General features: G+C 38.6%; 1 long non-coding RNA gene and 1 pseudogene across 1 annotated transcript; both read right to left on the bottom strand.

Annotated features, from left to right (window-relative positions):
- Window positions 1-15,890: 15,890 nt before the first annotated feature.
- The window catches only part of LOC109155166, a 39,489-nt pseudogene continuing 27,397 nt past the window's right edge, over window positions 15,891-27,982 (bottom strand).
- LOC109156242 lies at window positions 17,037-19,064 on the bottom strand. The gene is made up of 3 exons (XR_002049980.1): window positions 18,981-19,064; window positions 18,814-18,870; window positions 17,037-17,148 (listed from the first exon to the last, which is right to left on the bottom strand). It is a non-coding gene; the product is annotated as an uncharacterized LOC109156242 (long non-coding RNA).

Here is a 27,982-nt window from a genome sequence, read left to right as displayed (position 1 = left end):
CGGGTACCATTAGACCACATAGTCCTAATGGACTTAAATATACACATATTAGAAATGTACTTAAAGGAAGAAATTAAGCATATACACATAATATTTGTAATTAAACAAACTAGCATAATATTAATTTAATATAATTTATACTCCTTTATTAAATTGTTAAGAATTGACGCACATTAAGTGTAACAACCCGTGTTACGGCCTTCAATCCCGGATTAATTATTTAATTAATCCCGTTAATAATAATTAAATATGATTTAATTATGTTAGGTTTACCTTTAATTAATTAGTAAGGTCCACCATGAACCGTGGACCCTTGCCCGAATAAGAATCTTAAGCCTGTTAGGAATAAAGGAAGTAGGCCTTTTACTATTCAGATTATGATTAGGATCCTCTTTAATTAATATGGTCCACTATGGACCATGGACCCTTATCCCTAAAACAAGCCCTAGCCCTATAAGGAATAGAATTAGTAAACCCATACCATTCAGGCCCTAACTAGGAGTCTTAAATATATAAATAGGGAACTTAGGAGGCACCTAAAATCCCCACCACAATAATCTCTCACTACCCAAAGAGTTCCAAGAATCCCCTTAGGAGAAATCAAGAAAGCTTAAAGAAATATCCTTCATAGCCAAGGAATTAATTAAGGCTAAGAGGTAACCCATGTCTCAACAAAACCTATTTTCATAGCTATGATTCCCCCTTATGGTTTCCCTCATATTATTGTGTATTGGCGAGATATGATGATGATTATTGATGTTTGACGTGATGATCCCATGAGGGATCTTGATAATCTTGATATTGGGAGATTCTTGATGATTATATGGAGTTCTTGATGATTATGTGTTGTTCTTGATAATTGTGTGATGCTCTTGATGTTTATGTGTTATTCTTACCGAATCTTGCAATTAGAAGACGAATCGTATTCTTGTTGATATAAAAGTGATTAGAACCCTAGGTTGTATCGTATGATCTTATTCTTGGATTATCGGGTGGGGAAATCGCATGTTTGGGTGTTGATTATATTTAGAAAAGCATGATAGGTTATGTGCCGTTCGTTTCTTGTATTTGATTCATTAATTGTCTACGTGTTGTCGTTAATTGCGTTGTAAAGTGTCTAAGCATGGTTTCGGGTTCCACAACGGTTCCCGGGGCGTAAAGTGTGTGAAAAGAGTCAGTGGGGGGTAGGGGACCCGCCACCTACCCACGGCCGTGAAACACCGCCCGACAGCGGGTAGCCGGCGGGCGGGCAGCTGCCCGCCGGCGACCCGCTGCCCGGAACAGTAATTCAGGCGGGCAGCCGGCGGGTGGCCCCCCACCCACCGGCTACCCGCTGGAAATTTCCCCAATTCGGGATCCCGGCTTCCCCGTTTGATATTCCCCCGATCCCCGTGGTGTCCCAACGGACTCCGTTCATCGTGCCTATTTCTAGTTTGATATTTCGGGTGCCGTTCGTAGGTTTACGAGTCCATTATATTGCATGCTAGTTGAGTTGGTATCCCGTTGACCTAGGTGGTAGAAGTATGAACCCCTTAGGACTATTCCTAGTATGTGATGGGTCAAGCATAGGTTTTGTTATACGTTTTCTCCCCCTTCCCAATGTGTAATGTGGGTTGCATGTGCTTGCTATGTGTTATGTGTGTGTGTTACCCCAATTCGGTTGCGATCGGATTGGTTATCCTGAGCTGCGGTTCAGAAGCTGGCTGCGGTCAGATTGATACTCTTGGGCTGCGGTCCACCGTTTGGTTGCGATCAAACGTTTCTATACGAGCTGCGGTTCGTCCTTTTTCCTGGCTGCGGTCAGATGACATTCTCTTGGGCTGCGGTCCACTGTTTGGTTGCGATCAAACACTATGATGAGCTGCGGTTCATCGGTCGGTTGCGATCGACCCCTCCGTGTTGCGATACGGGGCAGGGTGCTGCGGGGCCGTGTCAGAGCTATATGCGCTGACCCTCGTGTATGGGCATGCGATTGGTCCTGTGGCGCCAACAAAGTGTGTTATGTGCTGTGACATGGACGAGTTGTGATTACGAGTGTCTTGGGAGATGTGACTATGGGATTTATATTGGGAATTGTTCATGTTGGGTTAGGATCATTGTTTATGCTTTGCTTTATCTGTCTTATATGTTGTGAACTGCATATGCTCGTTATAACTGTTGCTTGTGCCTGGCCTTATCTGTCGTGTCATTCCCGGTTTTAAAGCTAGAGTTCGTAGGATATATCTTCATGCTCAAAATGGTTTTCGTATATCTATATATATCTCTATATGTATTGTATTTCAACGCGTTGGAGTGGGTTACCAGCATCTCTCGCTGAACAGATATATTTGGCTTTTAGGCACAAAAGATTAAGTCACTGGAGCGCGCTAGAACTTGGAGTATAGAAGTAGATAGTTTTCCTCTTCTGGCCTGCGTGCCACGTTTATGTAATTACGCTTTGAGGATATTAGTTAGTTAGCCTGTGCACTTGGGTTCTCTAGCCCAGGTGTGGCATAGCACCCCGTACGCTTGTATTTATTCCTTGAGATTTAATGAGATTCCACCTTTGATATAAGTTTTAAAAAGTCTTGAAAATCTGGGGTGTTACATTAAGAATTGCGGACACTCATAGTGTACTGTAATTTGACGCACCTTAAGGCAGCTTAAACTATTAAGTCACGCACCTTAAGGAAAATCGCTTTTCTGTTTTCACAAATCATTTAAATACACAAAGTAAACATTAAAGTATTCTTATACGCATATTAAAGAATAAATTTACGCATATTCGTTAAAATATTCACCAAGCACATTAAAATATTATTCTATGCATATTACTGTATTCCGCCTCGCATATTAAGTTATAAATACACACACATTGTACTGTCAATAATTAAGCATACACATATAATATTTATAATTAAACAAATTAGCATAATATTTATTTAATATAATATATACTGCTTAATTACCTCGTTAAATGTTTTTCTGACCTGCGTGAATAAAATCTTAATAATTATTGTAATTATTAAGAAATTAAGATTTAATTATAAATATTTGGAATGTAGCTTAGATTGGTATTTCATTAAAATATTCATACACGCACATTGAAGTATTCATATACGCATGTTAAAGTTTTTGGCCACGCACATTTAGTGTGGATCAAAACCACCTTAAAGGCATATGATGCGTTAGATATACACTTGACATGCGTACATAAAGACACCACCCCTCCAACCCACCCCCTCCTCCCCGGGGGTTTGGGGTGGATGGTGGGTGTGGTGGTAAGTAGGATGTGTTAAATATATTTTTCTACACTAAATAATTGGATGAGCCTATTGGTGAAATGGTAGAAGTCTTTACACATATTGATCACACCCAGGATTAAATCCCTTTAAAAACTTAATTTTTTTTTTCAATAAAGAACATTATTAATCAATAAATGTGCACACCAAGGCATATTGTCTTTGTGCTACAGAAGTAAATAGGCGCACATTAAGGATTTAGGAGTTGCAAGTTTTTTCTTTTGTTTACAAGTCATTGATTATACATTCTAACGCAAACTAAGTCTTAAATATGCGCACACTAAAGTATTTCTACACGCATATTAAAGAATAAATTCACGCATATTCATAAAAATATTCCCCCACGCACATTGAAATACTACTATATGCATATTAAAGTATTTCTCCGCGCATATTAAGCTATGCATACACACACATTGTACTGTTAATAATTAAGCATACACATATAATATTTATAGCAAAAACAACATATTACAAAGTGTGTTAATTACATCAACTAACACTAAGATTAAAAAAATCATTGTTCCTCGCCAAGACCAATCATTTTCTTGTTCCCATCTAACAACTCATTACTTTCAGCAGTTAATATGGTTGGAATGTACTTCACCCTTAGACGATCAAGATCTGTTTTCTTTCCTTTATGGATGCCACAGTCCCAACCAATCGCCCCAGTCCCCATATATGTTTCCATTTGGCGCATTGTAAATACGCCACAATCAGTCTTGTTTGTAGAATCCCTCCATTTGATCTGCATTCTTATTGGGACAGCCTTTTTAACTGCTATTTCAAGAGAGAATAACATCTTCCTATGCAAATACTGTGCAAAGTACTCTTTCTGCAAATAAATAGAAAATTATAAGAAAACAAAAAGTTAAAGTTCATATAATGACTTAAAACGTGTGATTCAGTACTTACCAATGTATCAGGTATATCGCCATATTTGTCAGTTGAAGCACCACCAACAGAGGAATTGTCAATTATATCAATCCGTGTATAGCCAATCCCCAAATCGAAAAATATTACATATATGTGATCAGATGCAATAACTGGAAAAAAGAACTGCATTTTGGAAATTGTTTTATATGTGTTAGCACAAAGAAATAATGAATACGAATTTTATGTAAGCATTTAGAATATAATTTATCAAACGACGGCTCATAGCATCTTCAAAAGCATCAACCACTAAATCAAGAAACTCTTCAAACTTTTTTTCACAGTTCATCAGCGCTGAGTCCAGGTTTTTTATTCACAATACAGTACGTCTACAAAATTATGATCATTAGATATTATACATGTCATTAATAATTCAAGCTATTTTATTTTGACTTAAAGTATGTGAAACTATATTATAATGTGTGCTTTTTCTAAATGAACAAGTTGATAGTTACAGCAACAATGCTATATGTGCTTCAAAATGTTCCTTAATGTGCATGAAACTATAACTTGTTCATAAAAGAACTTACAATTGGATTTGTTGTAAAAAAGAACCTCTTAACAGATTTTTCAGAACTGTAGGCGTCTAGGAAATTCATAATCAGAGCCCAAGTATCCAACACCCCAGATTCGACGTACTCATTCTTTCGCAATGACCTCAGCTGCATCCTAAATAAAACTTTCTCCCCACATTTAAACACTTCATTACACCTACAAATATTCAGATAAAATTATTTAACATAAAGATAAAAAAAAAGTGCACTTAGCAAGTAGAATTAACATACAACAAAATAGGCATGTTAGGTATAACTTACAAAGTCGCATCATCTTCTTTTTCAACCCAATCATTAAACGCCTTCTCAGCGAGAGTGTATGGTGATGTCAATTGCATTTGTTTTTTAAATAATGGAGATACCAATGCCTGTGACTGTTTTCTTGTTCTCTCGTCTTTTCGTGGTTGCACTTCAGTAGGTTGTGCTATAGCTGCACTCCAGCCTTTTTGGAAGCTGCTGCTAGCTGTACTTCATTACACATTTCTGGATTGAGTCAATTCCTTTTTTGGTCCTAAACTTATTTGGCGTTGGACAATTTTGGTCCTCCATAAAAAAATTTGCCAATTTGTAGCCACGCTTATGGGTCATTGGACACTTTTAGTCCTCCGTCACTTGTGCCGTTTGTTGACCGTGAAAGTGATGGGCATTTATGTCTTTTTAGTATTGTCCTCCTAATTTTCCCTAAGCATATCACATCATAGGCTTAGTGGTTGTCGACATAGTCAGATTTCACAGTCAAAACAGAGTGGGAAAATCACGGTCAGAACAGAGTGGGAAAATGAACGACAGGTCTTCTCCGGCGGTGGAGGCGGTGGTAATAGCGGAAGTGGAGGTCTTCTCCGGCGGTGTCAGTCGGTGGTAGCTGTGGCGGTTGCTGCTGTGAATAACGGCAACAATAAGGAGATCCCCTGGGATAAATCTCTTTCCTAAGCAGATCATAGCATGGGCGATTGTTTCTCCAGAAATAGATCAGAAGGAGATCCATCGCCTCTGGTCTTCGCTCTCTCTTTCTCTCCCTCGTCCACGAGCAGGTCTTTGTGCAAAATAGGGTTTGTTTCAACTCATACCTTTGTGCAAAATAGGCAAATCTCACGAAAGAAAGTAAAAGCTTCAGTGTTCAAAATAGGCAAATCTCAAGAAATTAGGCATGGGCGAAGAAGCAGAACGATAATGGACGGCCGGGTTCGAGTAGGAAATAGGCAACGTGATTGGCGGGCGATTCCCTGAAGAAATCGAAGTAGATGACGGTGGCAGTGGTGGTTTTTGCTATGGATGTCGATGGCTAATTGATGTAGTCTGGAGATTTGCGAGCAGATCTGTTAGCGTCTCTGGGAATCAACAGTCATAAGCTTTCAATTTCATGGTCTCGGGTTCTGCCAAGTTAGAACCACATATGCTTATTTCCTCTTTGATTTCTCTCCTTAAAAAAATAAAAAAAAAACTGTTATCATATCATCTAAATCCTAATCATTAGTTGTTACATATATATATGCTGCAGAAGGAAGACATGGGAACATTAACTGGAAAGGGATCAACTACTACAAAAACCTCATTGACTCTCTCTTGTTCAAAGGTTTTGTCCTAATTACTTGCAACCTGCAATTCCTCACAGATCATTATATTGTTTTTCAAGATTTAATAACCCATCGAAGGTCGCCAGATTTGAGGCGGAGAAAGGCAGAGACGACAGAGCTGGACTGATGAAGAAGACTACTGGAAATGACAAAAACACCCATCATTTTGACTGTGAACAAACAGAGAAGTTGACGGAGGACTAAAAGTGTCCAACGATTAATAAGCGTGGCTACAAATTGGCAAATTTTTTTATGGTGGACCAAAACTGTCCAACGCCTAATAAGTCTAGGACCAAAAAAAGAATTGACTCTTTCAGGAGAGTATTTGTTTGTTCAGCAACATCAGTAGACTCCTGTAATATGGCTGCATGTGGTGTGCTTGAAACATCCACTTGTTGCACATCAGCAGACTGCTGTGCTACTGGGGATGCTGCTTTTTCTAATCTGTCACACATTACAGTGTCTGCTTCAACGCCTGAAGACACCTTATCAAGGGAAAGGGCAGCTACTTCAACATCTGGTTTCGGTCTACTTTCTTCCGGCTGTTGCTCAACTTCTGGAACAACTTCATCATGATCTTCGTTGTCAATAGCTTTACCTTTCTCACTCTCCTTCTCAGCAGGCTGTTTATCACCATCTAGTACTGAAAGTTGTTCTGCAAATACATCTTCCTCAACTTCTGGAACTGTAAGATTTTCTTTAATTTCAACATGCACTTCGTTGTCAACAGCCTCACCTATCCCACTCTCCTTCTCATCAGCCTGTTCATCACCATCTAGCACTGAAAGTTGTTCTGCAACTACATCTTGCTCAACTTCTGCAACTGTAAGTTTTTCTTCAACTTCAACACGCTTTTCGTTGTCAACAGCCTCACCTATCTCAATCTCTTTCTCAGTTGCCCATTTATCACCATCTAGCACTGGAGGATGTTCATCAACTTCATCTTGCTCCTCTTCAGTACTGTAGTGAGAAGCAGTCTGTGAAACCTCATCAAAATTACTTATTTCTTTATGTGCTTGTGTTGGACTGGAGTTGCTTGAACGCTTTGAATTGGGCTGATTCTAAGGTCAGAACTAGGAATATCGCATGACTCTTTGAGATACTGCATCTTATTTTGTATTGCAAGGTCAATTGCAATATACATTTTTGGGTTGTCCCATAAAGAATCTTGATTGCTAAATGCATCTCTCTCCTCTTGTGAGAGAGATGATCCCACCCCTGGAATTCCAGTAGCAAGTGCTTTGTGAGCAACAGATTTCAGATTCTTCACATTATCATTTTTGTGAATCATGGATGGTGCTCTCTTGGTGTATTGAACAAGCCTGTTCATCTCAGTACAAAAGTTTTCCAAACTCTTTGCATACCCACTGCAAAATTCCTGATGGGAAATCAATGTGTGTATGATTAGTACGTGACGTGCATCGATGTTAATTACAAGTAACAAGCCTTAATGTGCGTGACGGCAAGCCTTAATGTGAAAATAATTGTGTTAATATGCGTGAATTATCACATAATTTGCGTCAAAAAGAAACTTAATGTGCTTGATGGCAATACATAATGTGCATATGGTTAATGTGCGTATGATTATCACACAATGTGCGTGCACATAAAACATTATGTGTGTTATGGTAAAACTTAATGTGAATTCTAAATATACACTAATAAAACTGAAGATAGTTTTATTAAAATTTATCAAACATTATAGAATGAAGAACACACCTACTCATCTTCAAGCGGCACGTGTTCGTTTTCAGGGTGACTCGGACCCTCAACAGCAAGAACATGTGGTAATGCTTGTTGACCATCACAACGTTCTACTTCCAAATCAGGTTGGGTGGGCACAAAATTGGGATTGCGTGGCTCAATTCTTCCCTGTCAAAACTACCAGCCTCAAACTCTGTCTTCTCTCGTTGCTTTAGAAGGGTAGTTGTCCACCCTATGAATGTTGGAATAGCCCGTTTGACAGGTCGCTGGAAATGGATAACCACCCGATCAACATAATGTACCTGAATAGAAATGAAGAAATCATTAACATCATTACCTGCTATATATTGCCTTTTTATAGAAATTTGAATATGCATTAAAACATACAAACATAAACATCATACAACCAAGAAAATATCCAGTATATTTTTTCCTCCAACTAACTGCTGCACGACTCAATGTTTGGAGAAGAAATCGGCACCAATTGAAACACGGAATTTTGGATACATCATCCAATAGCTCTAGAATATGTGGCCCAATAAATCCATTTTTAGTGCTTTCAATGTACATAGAGGTGAGGATGATGATAAAATGGATTTTGAACCATTTTCTACCATCAATGCAAGCCAGCATTGCCTTAACAACTTCTGTATATGTCACTGAGGTCAAATTCTTTGCCTTAACTTTTTTATTCCATTCTAAGAATAAAGGACAAGTAGCAGAGATCCTATCTCCCGCGTATTTAATCTGAAGGGGCCACCTAGGGAATCCTAAAGCAGCTTCCACATCATCTTCAGTTATATCAAGTTTTTCTCCAGAATTGAGTGTCAATGTGCCTGCCATTCCATCGTAGTGTTCGAGAATCCAGTGGGATATGCGTATCGGGAACTCCGTAATATGCAATTCAAGAAGACTCCCAAATCCCATATCCTGAACAGCACTTCGTTGTTCCGTACTAAATTGTTTAATAGCATCAACCAACTTAGGGGATGACCCCATGTTTTTAACTTCTGGAACACCATAAAAAAGGTTCTTGAATTTTTTTTGGTCCTTTCGTGTCTGTTTTGCAGACCGAATAGGGCCCTCAACTTCTTCTCCAACAACCGACTCCATATTCTATTGCCTTTTGCATTTGGCACCTATAGTTGCAAACAAAATACAAATTGTTGCTTGTAAACTGCAAAAGACATTAAAATGCACAATGTATCTGAATTAATTTGACTACGACACTGCATAAGGAAAATGACATAACAGTCAAGCATGAAGGTGTGTGAGTTTAGAACTTAATAATATGCATGATTTTACAACTTAGTGTGCGTTAAAACATGACTTAAAATGCATACAATTATCACTTAAAGTGTGGGGTGTTAACACATAATGTGCATAAATTTCAAATACAACTCCTAGAAATAGAATGTGCGTATAAGTAGGAAATAATGTGCGAGAAAGTAAACCTTAAGATGAATCAATCTGAATTATACCTACAATGTATAATGTGCGTCAATGTGAATTACAATTCGAATTATTAATTGCTTAGGGAGAGTCAACTAAATTTATAGTGTGCGATAAATTAAAACCTAAGATGAGTCACTTTGATTTATACCTACACAGTATAATGTGCGAGAAATTAAACCATAAACGACGTTTGAATGAATAGATGAAATTTACCTTTACTAGAAGGTGCCAATTGACTAGATTCGCCCTGTTGGGGTGTATTTTGTTCCGACGCCATAGATGATTACCAAGTTAACCGAGTTGTAAATAAAACTGGAATCGACGAAAAGTATTAGTAGATAACCACTGAGGACGGAGTACTAAAACCTTTGAAAAGTATCTGGGTAACGGAATACAAGAGTTGGAAAGCTTTGAAAACAAATACAAATGGCGTCTGTAATGCGAAAAAGGTTTGAAAATTCTTTGAAACTGATCGCGGTTACTGGTGAAGATGAAATGATTTTTAAAAAAAAAAAAAAAATATCCTGAATACTATTTTAGGAAGTTACTCCTTGAGTGAACGAAATTGAATTTAAATGAGATAAATTCACTCTTTATTCTTTAAGATCAATGGCCAAGATAATAGGATGAATTTATGAATTTAAATGACCGAAATTTACTATTTAATGATTTGTGTTACAAGAGTAACTCATCGCACATTAAGGGTTGTACGCAAACTAAGACTTAATCATACGCATACTAAAGTATTTCCACACGCATATTAAAGAATAAATTCACGCATATTAGTTAAAATATTCCCCACGCACATTGAAATATTATTCTTCGCATATTAAAGTATTACACCGCGCATATTAAGCTATACATACACGCACATTTACTGTTAATATGTACTCCTTAATTACCTCGTTATGGTATTCATATGCACATGTTAAATTATTTGGCCACGCACGTTAAGTGTGGATTTAACCCACCTTAAAGGCATAATGTGCGTTAGATATACACCTTAAAGCCACCACCCCACCACCCCCCCTCCATCACTTGGTGTTGGGGTGGGGGGTTGAATATAGAAAGTAAACATTAAAATTAAGCACACCAAGGAATATTGTCTTATTTTAAATTTGGAGAATTGATTTTGGGTCTATAAGTGTTCAGTCGGAAAAACAAGTATTAAATATATGTTTCTACACTAAATAATTGGATGAGCTCATTTGTGAAATGGTAGAAATCTTTGCATATATTGATTACACCCAGTATCTTATCCGCTTAAAGATTTAATTTTTTTTTTCCAATAAAGAACATTAGAGTATTAATCGACAAATGTGCACACCAAGGCATATTGTCTTTGTGTTACAGGAGTAACTTGTCGCACATTAGTTTGTTTAATTAAATATACACATATTACGGACATTAAGGAAGAAATTAAGCATACACATATAATATTTATAATTAAACAAATTAGAATAATATTAATTAAATATACACATATTAGGAACATAATTAAAGGAAGAAATTGAGCATATAAATAAATATAATATTTATAATTAAGTAGTCTGATTGTTTAAAGCATTTGGAGTGTAGCTTAAATTGGTCTTTGGTTAAAATATATCATGCACGCACACTGAAATAGTAATATACGCATGTTAGATATACACTTGACATCCGTAGATAAAGCCACCACCCTACCCCGACCACCACCCCTCCAAACCCCCCCCCCTCCTCCGGGTTCCCCCGGGGTTGTTTGATTGTTGACATGCGTAGATAAGTAGTTTGATTGTTGACAGGGAGAAATTCCTCGTATAGTGCCGCCCAAACATGAGAAGGGTAAAAACGTTCTCGGAGCTTATCTTTCAATGCTTCCCAACCAAACCCCAGTTTTTCTTAACACACCGGTCCCCCGTGGACCCACCACAAATCGGCTTCGTGGGTGAAGTAGAAAAGTGCTAGCTCAACTCGGCGTTCCATGGGACACCCAACTATGGTGAAAATCTTGTCCATGGTGCGAACCCATTCCTTCTAAGATCATGGGGTCTTCCTCCCCGGCAAAGGTCGGAGGGCAATGATTAGAGACTTGTCGGGCAACGTCGCGATTCCCATTTGGCGGTGGTTGATTGTTGTTGTTGTGGAGGAGTGCATTGCTCAGGGTGATCTGAGTCAGATGCTGCAGGTTCTGGGCTAGTTGCTCGTTCGTGGGCGTGTCAGGAGTCCGTGCACGATAACGAGGCGGTGTCATAGCTGAGCTCTATATAAGCAACACAGGTTACTGTAGAACTAAAGAACTTGCACCCTTTCCCGATGCCTAAACGAAAGAACTTAAACTAAACAGAAGTAGGTAACGAAACATAGCACAAGCAATAAAAGAACTCACATCCTCACCGCGCGTCCTATGAATCCTATACTTAGGTACTTAAACACTTAAAGGCTTCACTAAGCAACTTAAAGTCATTAACTTACAAGCACCAACCCTAGGCTCAAACCTAGGCTCTGATACCAACTATAACACCCTCAACCTAGGCTCTGATACCAACTATAACACCCTCGATTTTCAGCATAAATTAAAACTTAAATATGAAGATAATTCTAGTCATTAAGTTAAAGCTTAGCAGAAGCTAATCAGTAAAATACGAGGGAGTTACACCACATCTATTTAACTATAGATGCACATGCTAGAATCTAAACCAAAAACCAACATAAGTTAATATCCAACACTTCTAGGCTCACAGGCCACAAGTCTAAAACAACAAAATTGAAAGCTACGCTATCTAAGCCTTCGTCTAGCGCGCTCTCACGATCTACTCAACACCTGAAACACAAGGGTAGCACCCGTCAGCGAATAATGCTGGTATCCCACCAATACTTGTTGAGTACAAATAATATAGATATAGAGAAAAGCATTTGAGACTTGGAATACATTATATATAGTCTTTAAAACGAGGAATAGAGACAACAAAAGACTCATCATAGTATCACTCTCAAATAAAGACCAACATCATCGGTTACTTAATAGATCAATAAGAACGACAAAAGTAACATGCTTAACAACAAGATACATCATACGATAATCAATCAAGAGACAACATAAGTCACACTCATAAACCATGAGAGACAAGATTCACATTCAATGATACGTACAAGTTCCAAGTTCCAACCTTATGCCCTGTTCCAACCATTCTCACCAGGCCAACCTTATTACAGTTCCAACCATTACCTCCTAGTGCCACCCTGTACACCGAGTCCAACCTTTTCCCTTCGGAGCCTTTACATTACTGCCTGCATCCGCCAGCTCGCCACCGAACGTAGACATTCGTAATGTCATTAATCATAGCAGAACAGTACTAATCATGTGATAGTCTATCTCCTTTCATTATTTCCCACCAATTTCATAACATTACACAGTAATCATCATAGAGGATTGAGGCTTATCAATAGCCCAATAAAGTATCAACAAACGTGTACAACATATGTACGCGATCATAACAAGGAATACAACCGATAGATTTCAATGAAAGGCATGAATAGACCATCAAACAACGTCATAAGAACAATAGACTTCAATCCAAAGATTATCATGATTGGCAAGACAAGTTGCCAATCCTCATTAAGAACAAACGAACAACACATACTAGCATCAACAACATTAGAACTAGCATGTACATCAAAAGGAGAAACATAACGGTTCAATCAACCTCAACGACTTCACATTAATCCAACGAATCACAAGGTTGGACCATAAGCACGATTCAAGACTCATAATCCTATCGTGGATACTTAAGACACCGTTCTAGACGTACGAAACATCAAAAGAGAGACACAAGTGCACAACGATTCAACAAAACGGAGGCCAAAGCACAACGTACCAGTGGGCGGAACGGTGGGTGGACAACCACCCGCCACTCTCCCATACACGTACCAGCGGGTGGAACCACGGGTGGACCTCCACCCACGGCTATGCCCGCCGGTCCTTTTCTTTCCACCCGCGGGTGGAACGGCGGGTGGACAGCCACCCGCTGTTCCACCCGCGGGTACATACTTGTACCCACCAATTTCCCTTCGGGGAAAAACATCAACAAAGCCAAGTTCAAGTCCAAAATACCCAAAACCTCACATTCAACAATGAAATGACTTGAGCACATGAATAGCTCAATGAATAGCATTTATGAACCCTAGATACAAGCACTAATATGCATAAACACAAGATTATGCATCAAATCACTCACAACATCAAGAACATCAATAGAGTAGCAAGAAAGCAACATAGCAAGAATAAAATTGGTTTTGTAGAGCATGGGTTACCTTTGTAGTCTAAGAAATACTTCCTTTCTACCTCCTAGACCACCCCTTAAAGCTCTTCCTCAACAAAGTCTTCTCAACACAACCAAACCACACAAAGAAAACCAACACTTAGATAAAGATTAGGTAAAACCCACTAAAAACACTATCTAAGCTAAGATCTTACCCTTCGTAGAGTCTTGATGGTGGAAAGGTGGAATCTTGGAGAACTTTCATGCAAGGTTGAAGAATGATTTGGTTGGCTTGGAGAATAAGCTACACCTCTAGAGAGAAGGTGGAGAGTCTAGTGTTTTCTTACCAAATGTAGGAAATAAAGTGTAGTCTTGTTAGGGTAAGGCTTGAATGCCAAGTATGGGTGAAAGGACTAGTATGCCCTCCCTTATTAAAAAGGTTAGGAAGACATCAAAAAGGCTATGTACTACTTATAAAGCTCAAGGTCTTTTCTTTTGACTAAACTAATTGACCAAGGGATTGGTCAATTTAAGTCCTCGGACTATTAATTAGGAATTGGAAGGGAAATTCACAAGGAAGATTTGGAATTAATTGCATAATTAACTCCATTTAAGAATTGGATTTTCGGGGTGTCACACATACCAATCTAGATCATATTTAGGAGGTGATGGTGGTAAAGGGTGTGGTGGTGAATCGTAAATGAATCAGTAAATGAATCCAAATGGTGGTTGTATATCTTCTTCTTCAGAAGATAGACTGATAGGATCGCTGGAAGTGTCCCTAACCAAATGACCTCCATGGGCTACACGCCTTGCCCTCAATTTCTCCTGTCTCTCCTTTTCCTTGAGACGCTTTGAAAACCGTATCATCGTGCTTTTTCCAGCGTTCTTCTTTGAATCCATTTTCACCTACAAGAAAAACTAGTGATAGCTTAACACCCAATTTATAGATGGAAATTAGGGTTTCACGATCATTAACAGTAGGTACCTTTTTGTTTGATAACATAATATGCGTCAATTTATACTTGAATGTGCGTGACATGTAATAGTTAAGGGTGCGTGGGTGACCATTTAACCCGAAATGCATTAACCAATTATATCCTTAAGGTGCGTTAGATAAACCATTTACATGCGTAACTAAAGACTTTAAGATGCGTGGATGAATAGTTCATGGTGCGTGGGTGACATTTAACGTGAATTGATTTTTGGTCTACAAGTTTTCGTTCGGAAAAACAACTGTGAAACAATATTTCTACAATGAATAAATGGATGAGCTTACTGGTGAAATAGTAGAAGTCTTTGCACACACCGATCACACCCAGGTTTAAATCCCCTTAAAGACTTAATTTTTGGTAGTTGAATCCAGGCACATTAGGACTTAAATCAATGCATCTTAAAGTCATATGTCGCACACTTTAATCGGTTTTTCATCGCACTTTAAACTTTTGGCATTTAAATATCTTTTCCTTTCGCCGCAACTAAATTAAAAGTATATATACACGCACATTGTACTTTTATTTCGCGCATGTAACAGAGCAAACCAAATCACATTAACTCTTTTTTACTGACACGTACACAGGTTGCTTCTCACAACAAGTGCACACCCAAGGAATCACTCCAGAACCTTTCGTGTCCTATAAAGGATCTTACCTTGTAGACTCTTGGATTTTGAGATCCCGAACTCTACAATTGCCTCGCCAAACTTCCAATGATCTTCTCAACCCTCGGATGATTAAACAAGGCTAAGAACTAGACTTAGGAATCTAGCACTTGAGATAAGAAATAAGAACAAACTTAACTATGTAATATAAGTAGTAGCTCTATTCTTTTTGGGATTTTTCGGGTATGTGTATGAATGTAAAGAACAAGATAGTAGGATATGCCTTCTCGGCTTGTAAACTAGCTTCTCACTAGCTTACTTAGATTGAATGCATCTCACAAACAACCTAAACACTCAATGCAATTCTCATGCAAAGAAAAAGAGAGAAAATCTCATTTCATTCCAAATATTACAAGTTGATTTGAACCATTGGGTGATGGGGTTTTTATAGGGAAAAATCAGGGATTGCAAAAATATAAAATATTCTAGGTTTCATTCCTTAACTATGAAGTAAATAATTAAAAATTACAAGTTGCAAAATAAACCTCCCCTCCCCCCTTTTTGTGTATGAAATCAGAATTTGTAGGCTGAATTTTCTTCCAAAGCTTGCTATCTTTCACATGGGTTTGTCATAAGCATTTAATGCATTGTCTCCTTGAGTAAGCTAGTTGCTTGAGGTGCTTGCTTGAGCTACTTGGTTGATGACAAGCAAGGAGGTGAGTGAGCAGCTAGGTAGTGATGAAGTTACAGAAACAAGTAGGTGAATCACTAAGCAAGTAGGTGATTCATCAAGCTAGTAGGTGAAGCACACTCCTTAAGCTAGTAGCTCTCTTCAAAAGTCTTGATGTAAAGGCCATTGAATAGATTTGTTCCTCCAGATTGATCTCCTTCTTCATAAATAGTTGTTGTACTCCAATTTGCTTGCACAAAAGTGTTAAAAGCCTCTTGAATCTTTTTTTTTTTTGACTTGGATCTTGTTGTCGGGCCACTAGAGACTTTCATCGGATCATTTGCTTGTTGTCTTTGGGTCTCATCATCCTCCCCCTCTTGAAAAAGATTCGTCCCCGAATCTGAAAATTCAAATGGAGATAAATCAGCAACATTGAAGGTAGAAGAAACATTATGCTCACCTTGAAGATTTAATTTGTATGCATTGTCATTGATTCTTTCAAGCACTTGGAAAGGTCCATCTCCTCGAGGCATAAACTTGGACTTGCGCTGGTTTGGAAACCTATTTTTGTTGTAGTGTATCCAAACCCAATCTCCAGGTTTAAAAATTGTAGCATTGCGTCCTTTGTTGGCCTTTTGAGCGTATTGCTCATTTTCTTTTCAATTTGAGCTTGAACCTTGGTATGAAAGTCACGAATCCCTTGAGCTCCCTTAGCAGCATCCACACATTCTCTATCATTCACATGTAAGGGAATCAAATCTAAGGGAGTTAATGGATAAAAACCATAAGCAACCTCAAATGGTGACATGTTTTGTAACACCCCCATTTTCCAAAACCAAATTAATTTATAAAAAGGCATATCTTTGATTAAAATTTTGTTATTTAATTGCGGAAGCTAAACAAAATAAGGAAAAAGAAGGGATGCTACCGCCACGTTTAGATAACAACATATATCCAAACGCACAGGCTAAAAATAATACTACTAAAAACAACCCAAAACTAATACTAGTCTACTAACTCAAATAATACCATTGTCTAGATACAACTTCTAGATTTTCTAACAAAATAAATCTCCAAAGCTCTAAAGGATGAATCGCTCTCATGCACCGAATGCCATGCAAGATGTATCTGCAAAAGAACTAAGGAGGGGACAAATTCAGCATACAACAGCTGGTAAGACTTACTACACCCCGTAAAATATTTGCACATAACACGTAACACTTTGGAACACAAAATTCCATGTTAACCCCTTAGTCATATTATCGTTAAATTAATTCCTCATACCACTCCACATTTAATCACCAATTATCAAATCAATCATATAATAAATATAATTTATAATTCCACATAACATTCCAGAATTTTCCATACAATCATTTAACTTCACATAAAATTCCACAACCTCCACGTGTCACCACTTTTATCAATAATAGGATAGGATTTAATCCTTTATTTACCACAAATTTCCATCAATCAAAAATATATTATGACATTTTCATATTTATCCACTGTTTACCACCAAGTCAATGAGGAGGAAAAATACCAGGCAAGAGCCATTACTTCGGCCCCAGTGACAAAAAAAAAACCCAACCGGAGACCCACACAGTTGGTCCGAGATCAATTCCTTAAGTATGCATACCCCCAATGGGAGACCTACACCAATGGGCAGAACGAACTCGAGGAGTCTGTGGGATTAACTATCCGGCCCACACCGGCATGTAAAGTAGACTCCATATCCGTAATCAATCGTGGGATTAACTACCCGGCCCACACCGGTATATAATAATAATCCACCATCAAACGTGAGAGACCAAACTCACAAGAAAATCCGGGTACAAATCCTCCTTGACCAAAGTGAATTATAATATAATTTTATACCAATTAATTTATTCTCTCCACCATAATCAAATATACAAATATATGCATGACAATACATTGATTACACCACTTTTCATACCATGTACCAAGTATTCATACCACATACCAATATGTATTATTATAATATATAATATACGCACAAACTAATTGATATGCTTAATACATACCTATAAACAAGTAATAAATGAAATCATACAGTACGTACACCAACTAACCAAACATACATATATTCATAACTACTCAGTCTATTAATCAACATATAATTCGAATACGTATATGACATACAATATAAGTTCACGCATATATACTAATTAAAATGCAATTCCAGTACCTATAATCGGATTATATACATTACATGTATATATATATATATATATATATATATATATATATATATATATATATATATATATATATATATATATATATATATATATATATGGGGTCAGGTTCCTGTGAGGTCAGGTCTTCCCGTGCGGTCAGTGCGGCATACACCATTAGGTATGCATAAATGCACCACACAGTGTTCGAAAATACACCATTATGTGTGGTGTATATATATTTTTTTGTGGTACATTTTTTGGCATTTCATTATGGTGTATTTTCGAACACTGTATGGTGCATTTATGCATACCTAATAGTGTATGCCTCACTGACCGCACGGGAAGACTTGACCTCACAGGAACCAAAATCTATATATATATATATATATATATATATATATATATATATATATATATATATGTATGTATGTATGTATGTATTTATTTCAAATAACTTACTTATTAAACACAATTTGCACGACACACATAGCAATCATTCAAAGATAACAAAATTGATTTTTGATGAAAATGATTTTCACATAAGCACTTAGGAGAATATTTTTATCTTGGGGAAAAATAATTTTGAGTGAACATAAATCTTACCTTGAAAGGTTATTGTCCTCAATTACTCTAAACCTGAATTGTTCAAATCCTCCTCTTCTATCGACCATGATCACCATCCAATAATAAACACAATAAGCACACAAAAATATCACAACCCTATTTCCATTCTACTCATAAAATAAAATCAATAAACTTAGAAGACTTACTAAGTTGGAAGGAACCACTTCAATTCTTGAAGGAAAGAAATGGAAGAAGTGTATTTTTTTCAAGAATATATGGAGGAATGCCGAAATGGAGAAAGAGAAGAAGCCAAGAGGAATATTTTTTTCTTTCTTCTTATAAGTGTCGGCCAATGTAGAAGAAAAAGGAGAATAAGAAGGAATGATTCTCATCATCATCAATACATATTTAAAATAATAATAATGAATACAATAATTATAAGGATTGTAACTTATGTAACCTCCAATCTTCCTAATCAATTTTTAATTCAAATAATAAAGAAGATATTATATATATACGTACTATATATATACACACACACGGTCCAATATATATATATATATATATATATATATATATATATATATATATATATATATATCAATATATATATATATATATATATATATATATATATATATATATATATATATATATATATATAAAAGTTGTAAATATAATATATATGTATACTATACGCATATTACACATATAATAAAGGAAACATTTTTGAAATAGTAATATATGTATTACGCCACTTGATTTTGTACCAAAAAAAATAATATATACTTTTCTTATCAATAATAATAATAATAATAATAATAATAATAGTGAGGCTATAAGGAATCAAATGGATTTAGGACCAAAGGATTTAAAAGAATGAAGAAAGAAAAGTATTAAATCGGAAGGAAGAAAAACCGGGTATTACAATCTACCCTCCTTAAAAGATGCTTCGCCCCCGAAGCATAAGCACTCAAAAATTCAAACAAAGAACCTAGAAATTAACTTACAAAATTTAGAAAAAATCACCAAGTCCAAATTAAACATAGAGCACCACTTATCAAGTATCATGATCAAGGGAAATAAATATGCAACTAGTTATGCAATGTCTCATCAACTAATATAATCGAATCTAAACGAATTATTAAGCCAACGAACTAACTAGTAGATGAATACGTCCCTAGGTGACTCGCTCGATCTTGTGTCAATGCATCACGCCACATCACCAGAAACCACATCACTAGCCTCAGCTTGAGCTCTACTCATTATGAAGATCCTTCCTTGATTGCTGTTCCTAGCATTGTTGTTTTGACCTCCACTATCAGTTGTTTGATTGTTCCCACTCCCATGGTTACCTCCACCATTGTGATTCTGGTTTCCAGCCCCATGATTGTTAGGTCTAGGTCCTCTGTGATTTCCTCCATTGCCATTAGATCCCTGGCCTTGTTGATTCCCATTTTGTTGTGAACGACATTCATAAGATCGATGTCCCATCTTTTGGCATTTGAAGCATTTCACTAGATTTCATTCGCAATCTTTCCCAGGGTGTCCATTTCCACATTTCTTGCAGTAGTGGTACCTCTTCATTCCATTGTGTTTCCACCCTTGGCCCTCTTGCCCATCGTCACCACGATATCCCCCATTGCCCTTGTTGTTTTGAAATCCTCTATTTGACCCTTGATTGTTGAACTTTGGTCTCTTATCCAGTTGTTTGTTTTCTTCCTCATTGTTCTCCATTCTCTTCCTACTCTTCATGTTGGCTTCTCTTTGAATCAGCTCCACACGATAAAGGTTAGCAGCCTTATTATATGCTTGATTTAGTGTTTGAATATCAAGGGCGCAAATTACCTTTTGAATCACAAAACTCAATCCCCTAATGAATTTCTGTGTTTTGCTATACTCATCAGGGACCAACCTAGGTGCAAAACGAGCAAGCTCCAAGAATTTCGCATGATATTCCTGCACAGACAAATTGCCTTGCTTCAAGTGTAAGAACTCCTCATACATTGCAGCCTTAACATGTTCAGGATAAAATCGATCTCTCATAGCATCCTTGAATGTGACACCCCAAAAATCCACATTCAATCCATGGATTAATTGAGTAATTAATCCTATTGTATTTGAGGAATTAATTCCTAAAATCCTGATTTTTAATACTCAAGGACTAGTATTTGACTAGTCAACCTTTAAGTTGTGTTGTACCTTGTGCTTTGAGGGGAGTTCCCTTGTTCCTTACACTTTCTAAGGGTTAGTAAGGGTATTCTTGTCTTTTCACCAAGAGTTAGTATTGTAAACTAACCTAGAAGACTTCTTCATTTCATTCCCTACAATTCTTAGAAATTAGTTCTACCTTCTCTCTAGAAAAGAAGTGTAGCTTATTCTCCAAGCCATGTTGAGACCCTTGTCAAGATTCCAAGATTTGCTTCCAAGATTCAACCTTTCACCTATTTTGGCATCTAGGAGGGTAAGATCTAAGTTCATCTTGTGTTTTTGGTTCCGTCTTAGTTGTCTTTTTCTTAAAGGTAGGATCTTTATGATCTTTTGGTTTAATCTTGAAGTGGGTTTGGAAAGTAAGCCTTGTGGAGAGCTTGTTGTGGTGTAAAGTGAAGTCTTTTGGTCTTCAAGAGGTAACCCATGCTCTACAAAACCTATTTTGCTTACCTATATGTGATTTCTTGGATTCTACATGTGTTTTGCTATGAAATGTGAGGGTTTATGCATTTGTCTTGTGATATTGCATATCTAGAGCTTGTGTTTAGGGTTCCTTTGTGCCATTCCTTGGCATTTTTCATGATTCAAGTCATTTTGTTGTGTTGGATGAGATTTGCCATGTTTTGGACTTGAATTTGTGTTTGGAGAAGAAAATCCCCGAAGGGATTTGTTGTGGAACAGGAATGTTCCCGCGGGCGGGGCACCACCCGCCGGCCGACCCGCGGGTACATAGGCCTGTGGGAATGTGTTCCCGCGGGCGGAACCACGGGTGGGGCACTACCGGAGTGGCTCAGTATAGTGGCCATCTTGGGTTAGTACGGATACCATGGGTTACCGTGACAATTTGAGCTATCTGTTGGGCCGTACGAGTGGTTTCACTCAAGCCTCTAGGCCGGAAAAGAAGTGGTTGTCTGCGGAGCAAAGGATCTTGGTGATGTTGGTGTCGGATTGTTTGTATCCTAATAACAACAAGAGCAGCTTGTTGGGTAAGTTGGAGTGCACCTTTGCCTTTTGCCTCAAGAATATGGTTAAGTTCAACCTGCCTGCTTTGATGATGCAACACATGGTGTTTTGCCGGGATCACAATCGGAAGAACTTGCCGTATGGGATGGTGCTGCTTGGTTAAGAAAGGTGTTAGTGTGGATGGTTGCCTCCCGAATGCCGTGGGAAAGATGGTGTTGGATACCACCAATCGCCGGAGTTGTAATCTGTTTCGGTTGGATGATGGTGAGTACATCACGCTAGAAGAGGTTGCAAGGAAAGCACTTGATGAGCGGGCGGAGTTAGCTGTTGAGCTTGGAACCCATGCCGGGAAGTTGAGCCTAGCAGTCCAGAGTTTGGGCGGTGACGAAGAAGCTGAGGAGGAAGATGACCAAGAGGAAGGAGTAGGAGCACCGGAGGCCGCCGAAGTTGAAGAAAGTGATTCGGACAGTGAGGAAAGCCGGAGAAGGAGGGAAGCTCGTACAAAGAAGGAGCATGACGTCGTCGCCTTGCTTCGTCAGCAGAACAGCATGATCGCCGAACGTTTTGCGTTTATGAAGGCGCAGTTCGTCGCAGTGCATCAGAGGCTGGACCAGATTGAAGCCAGTTCTAGCCGCAGAGAAGAAGACGAAGAGGAGTCCGAAGAGGCCGAGGAGTCGGAGAGCGAGGAGTTTTAGTTGGAGTTGCGGTAATCCAGTTCGCCTTTTTCCTTGTTGTTTCCCTTCTTAGCCGTTCTTAGCTTAGTGATAGGTTGTTGTGTGTGCTTTGTGTGCTTGCTTGTTTTGTTTGTTGCCTTGTTGTTTAGCTAGTTTGATAGTGGTGTTTGGAGTTAGTAGTTTAGTTCTTGGTTGTTGTCTAGAAGTTGGTGGTTGTGTTGAGGTTAGAGTTCTTGATGCTCAATCTATCCGTTTGTTAACCTCTTGCCAATCCTTGAATTTGAAATGCCTTCTTCTTTGCTTTGGAATCCTTGCGAGTTCTTTTGGAGTCTTTGACCAAAAGAGTTATTCTTGAACATCTTGTCACAATGTCGTTTCCTTTTTACCGTTTGCTTTTAATTCGTCGTACCCAAGCTTCGGGGACGAAGCTTCTTTGAAGGGGGAGAGGATGTGACACCCCAAAAATCCACATTCAATCCATGGATTAATTGAGTAATTAATCCTATTGTTTTTGAGGAATTAATTCCTAAAATCCTGATTTTTAATACTCAAGGACTAGTATTTGACTAGTCAACCTTTAAGTTGTGTTGTACCTTGTGCTTTGAGGGGAGTTCCCTTGTTCCTTACACTTTCTAAGGGTTAGTAAGGGTATTCTTGTCTTTTCACCAAGAGTTAGTATTGTAAACTAACCTAGAAGACTTCTTCATTTCATTCCCTACAATTCTTAGAAATTAGTTCTACCTTCTCTCTAGAAAAGAAGTGTAGCTTATTCTCCAAGCCAAGTTGAGACCCTTGTCAAGATTCCAAGATTTTCTTCCAAGATTCAACCTTTCACCTATTTGGGCATCTAGGAGGGTAAGATCTAAGTTCATATTGTGTTTTTGGTTCCATCTTAGTTGTATTTTTCTTAAAGGTAGGATCTTTATGATCTTTTGGTTTAATCTTGAAGTGGGTTTGGAAAGTAAGCCTTGTGGAGAGCTTGTTGTGGTGTAAAGTGAAGTCTTTTGGTCTTCAAGAGGTAACCCATGCTCTACAAAACCTATTTTGCTTACCTATATGTGATTTCTTGGATTCTACATGTGTTTTGCTATGAAATGTGAGGGTTTATGCATTTGTCTTGTGATATTGCATATCTAGAGCGTGTGTTTAGGATTCCTTTGTGCCATTGCTTGGCATTTTACATGATTCAAGACATTTTGTTGTGTTGGGTGAGATTTGCCATGTGTTTGGACTTGAATTTGTGTTTGGAGAAGAAAATCCCCGAAGGGATTTGTTGTGGAACAGGAATGTTCCCACGGGCGGGGCACCACCCGCCGGCCTACCCGCGGGTACATAGGCCTGTGGGAATGTGTTCCCGCGGGCGGAACCACCGGTGGGGCACTACCAGAGTGGCTCAGTACAGTGGCCATCTTGGGTTAGTACGGATACCATGGGGTACCGTGACTATTTGAGCTATCTGTTGGGCCGTACGAGTGTTTTCACTGAAGCCTCTAGGCCGGAAAAGAAGTGGTTGTCTGCGGAGCAAAGGATCTTGGTGATGTTGGTGTCGGATTGTTTGTTGCCTAATAACAACAAGAGCAGTTTGTTGGGTAAGTTGGAGTGCACCTTTGCCTTTTGCCTCAAGAATATGGTTAAGTTCAACCTGCCTGCTTTGATGATGCAACACATGGTGTTTTGCCGGGATCACAATCGGAAGAGCTTGCCGTATGGGATGGTGCTGCTTGGTTAAGAAAGGTGTTAGTGTGGATGGTTGCCTCCCGAAGGCCGTGGGAAAGATGGTGTTGGATACCACCAATCTCCGGAGTTGTAATCTGTTTCGGTTAGATGATGGTGAGTACATCACGCTAGAAGAGGTTGCAAGGAAAGCACCTGATGAGCGGGCGGAGTTAGCTGATAAGCTTGGAACCCATGCCGGGAAGTTGAGCCTCGCAGTCCAGAGTTTGGGCGGTGACGAAGAAGCTGAGGAGGAAGAAGACCAAGAGGAAGGAGTAGGAGCACCGGAGGCCGCCGAAGTTGAAGAAAGTGATTCGGACAGTGAGGAAAGCCGGAGAAGGAAGGCAGCTCGCACAAAGAGGGAGCATGACGTCGTCGCCTTGCTTCGTCAGAAGAACAACATGATCGCCGAAGGTTTTGCATTTATGAAGGCGCAGTTCGTCGCAGTGCATCAGAGGCTGGACCAGATTGAAGACAGTTCTAGTCGCAGAGAAGAAGACGAGGAGGAGTCCGAAGAGGCCGAGGAGTCGGAGAGCGGGGAGTTTTAGTTGGTGTTGCGGTAATCCCGTTCGCCTTTTTCCTTGTTGTTTCCTTCTTAGCCGTTGTTAGCTTAGTGATAGGTTGTTGTGTGTGCTTTGTGTGCTTGCTTGTTTTGTTTGTTGCCTTGTTTTTTAGCTAGTTTGATAGTGGTGTTTGGAGTTAGTAGTTTAGTTCTTGGTTGTTGTCTAGAAGTTGGTGGTTGTGTTGAGGTTAGAGTTCTTGATGCTCAATCTATCCGTTTGTTAACCTCTTGCCAATCCTTGAATTTGAAAAGCCTTCTTCTTTGCTTTGGAATCCTTGCGAGTTCTTTTGGAGTCTTTGACCAAAAGAGTTATTCTTGAACTTCTTGTCACAATGTCGTTTCCTTTTTACCGTTTTCTTTTAATTCGTCGTACCCAAGCTTCGGGGACGAAGCTTCTTTGAAGGGGGAGAGGATGTGACACCCCAAAAATCCACATTCAATCCATGGATTAATTGAGTAATTAATCCTATTGTATTTGAGGAATTAATTCCTAAAATCCTGATTTTTAATACTCAAGGACTAGTATTTGACTAGTCAACCTTTAAGTTGTGTTGTACCTTGTGCTTTGAGGGGAGTTCCCTTGTTCCTTACACTTTCTAAGGGTTAGTAAGGGTATTCTTGTCTTTTCACCAAGAGTTAGTATTGTAAACTAACCTAGAAGACTTCTTCATTTCATTCCCTACAATTCTTAGAAATTAGTTCTACCTTCTCTCTAGAAAAGAAGTGTAGCTTATTCTCCAAGCCAAGTTGAGACCCTTGTCAAGATTCCAAGATTTTCTTCCAAGATTCAACCTTTCACCTATTTGGGCATCTAGGAGGGTAAGATCTAAGTTCATCTTGTGTTTTTGGCTCCATCTTAGTTGTATTTTTCTTAAAGGTAGGATCTTTATGATCTTTTGGTTTAATCTTGAAGTGGGTTTGGAAAGTAAGCCTTGTGGAGAGCTTGTTGTGGTGTAAAGTGAAGTCTTTTGGTCTTCAAGAGGTAACCCATGCTCTACAAAACCTATTTTGCTTACCTATATGTGATTTCTTGGATTCTACATGTGTTTTGCTATGAAATGTGAGGGTTTATGCATTTGTCTTGTGATATTGCATATCTAGAGCTTGTGTTTAGGGTCCCTTTGTGCCATTGCTTGGCATTTTCCATGATTCAAGTCATTTTGTTGTGTTGGGTGAGATTTGCCATGTTTTGGACTTGAATTTGTGTTTGTAGAAGAAAATCCCCGAAGGGTTTTGTTGTGGAACAGGAATGTTCCCGCGGGCGGGGCACCACCCGCGGGTACATATGCATGTGGGAATGTGTTCCCGCGGGCAGAACCACCGGTGCGGCACAACTCGTGGGTCCACCCGCGGGTACACGAGTGGAGTTGGATCGGAATTTGTTCCCCGTGATTTGTTTGACTCGGTATTTGGTCTTTTGGTTTCCCGTTGTTCTTTTGTGGAACTATTTGAGTGTCTTCTTGATGTTTCGTACGTCTAGAACTATATGGTAGGTATCCATGTAGGACTTTGGTGTCTTGAATCGTGCTAAGTGTTCAACATTGTATTTCGTTGGGCCAAGAGGTGTCTAGTGTGTTCCTCGGAACTATCTTGAGTTTCCCCGTTGATAAGCATGCTAGTTTGTTATCTTAATGATAGCGTGTGTGTGGTTTGTACCTCCCGTTTGGTTGATGATAACTTGTGTTATTCATCGTTGTTTTCGTTGGGCTGTGACCCGTTCCTTGATTGAGTATGTTTCATACCTTCGTTGTAATCCGTTGTTTGACTCTCGTGTGAGTGGTGGTGCGTGTGTGGCTCTACCTGGATTGCACGATTAGTGGTATGGGACACTAGTCACCAAGGTATTGCAGCGGTCCTCGTGGTGGCTGTGACGTGATTATGGAGTTGTGGCCTGAGTGATGGGTCCACGTTTTTGGGGGATAACATGTGTTATCCGGGCATGTGTTGCCGTGATTGGTGGTTTTCGTTGGTGGTTGTTGGTGGGGTCGACGGTCCCGGGAGAATAAGGTTGGACTAAGAAGTACAGTGGTTCTGGAGGTAATGGTTGGAAAGAAGGTACACGGTTGGGGGTAGCCATAAGGTTGGAACAGGGCATAAGGAAGGCATACCAACTCGTGATGGGTGATGTTGCGAGGGCTTGTAAAGCCGGCGTTGTGTGTTCTTCTCTCGTGACGTGTGTAGTCACGGAGGCTTGTGTTGTTGATAGACATATTTTAAACTCATATTTTAGGTACATCTTTATAATATTTTTACATTAGTTATTTATAATTATATAATAATTTTTTTTAGAGCTTAATATTTAATTAGTTTTTTTTTTTTTTTTTTTTGAAAGTTACTGGTTCTATTACATTGTAGTATCTGTTCATATACTTTCTCAACCTACTGAAACACAAAGAACCAATAACGCCTCTACTGAGGCCCGAACTCATAATCTTCCAAATGGAAGTCCAACCCGGGTACCATTAGACCACATAGTCCTGGTAATATTTAATTAGTTAAATAAATGTTTTATTAAATGCCTAATTAGTAATTTGAGTATTATTTTAAATCCATTATTGTTTAGTCCAATTTATAACATAAAGACAAGGCAAATAAAACATTATACTTAAGTTTTGTTTTTTTATCTCCTTCATACAGAACATTGGCACAGCAGTAGCAATAGGACTTTGTCAATTTGAGAGTTATTCCGGCGGCAATTCCGGATGACTTCATCGCTCGGCGCAAAAAGAGGAAACAGATGGTGCGGGTGGATTTGTGTTTATTTTTAGAATGCTATAAATAGTAGTAGTTTCCATTTGTAAATCATTCATTCTTTGTTCATTCTCCCCCTCTCGATTATTCTGTAAAGCTGTTATCAATGTTCATTCATTGCTAATTTCTTTAGCTTGGTTTAGTGAATTGAAGCCCCGGAATTGATTATGCTGTAAGATTATTTATTTATTTTTATTACATAATTTTTATGCATTTGGGTATTAAATATTCTTCTAAGTTATTTGAATAGTTGTATCATTTAATTGCTATGGAAGCCTACTAGTTATTTAATTGATATAATTATTTGCTATATTAGATAATGTTGTGCTACAAA

Source organism: Ipomoea nil, unplaced genomic scaffold (genome assembly GCF_001879475.1).
Source record: "Ipomoea nil cultivar Tokyo-kokei standard unplaced genomic scaffold, Asagao_1.1 scaffold0276, whole genome shotgun sequence".
Lineage (NCBI taxonomy): Eukaryota > Viridiplantae > Streptophyta > Magnoliopsida > Solanales > Convolvulaceae > Ipomoea > Ipomoea nil.
This window is presented reverse-complemented; position numbering and strand designations above follow the sequence as displayed.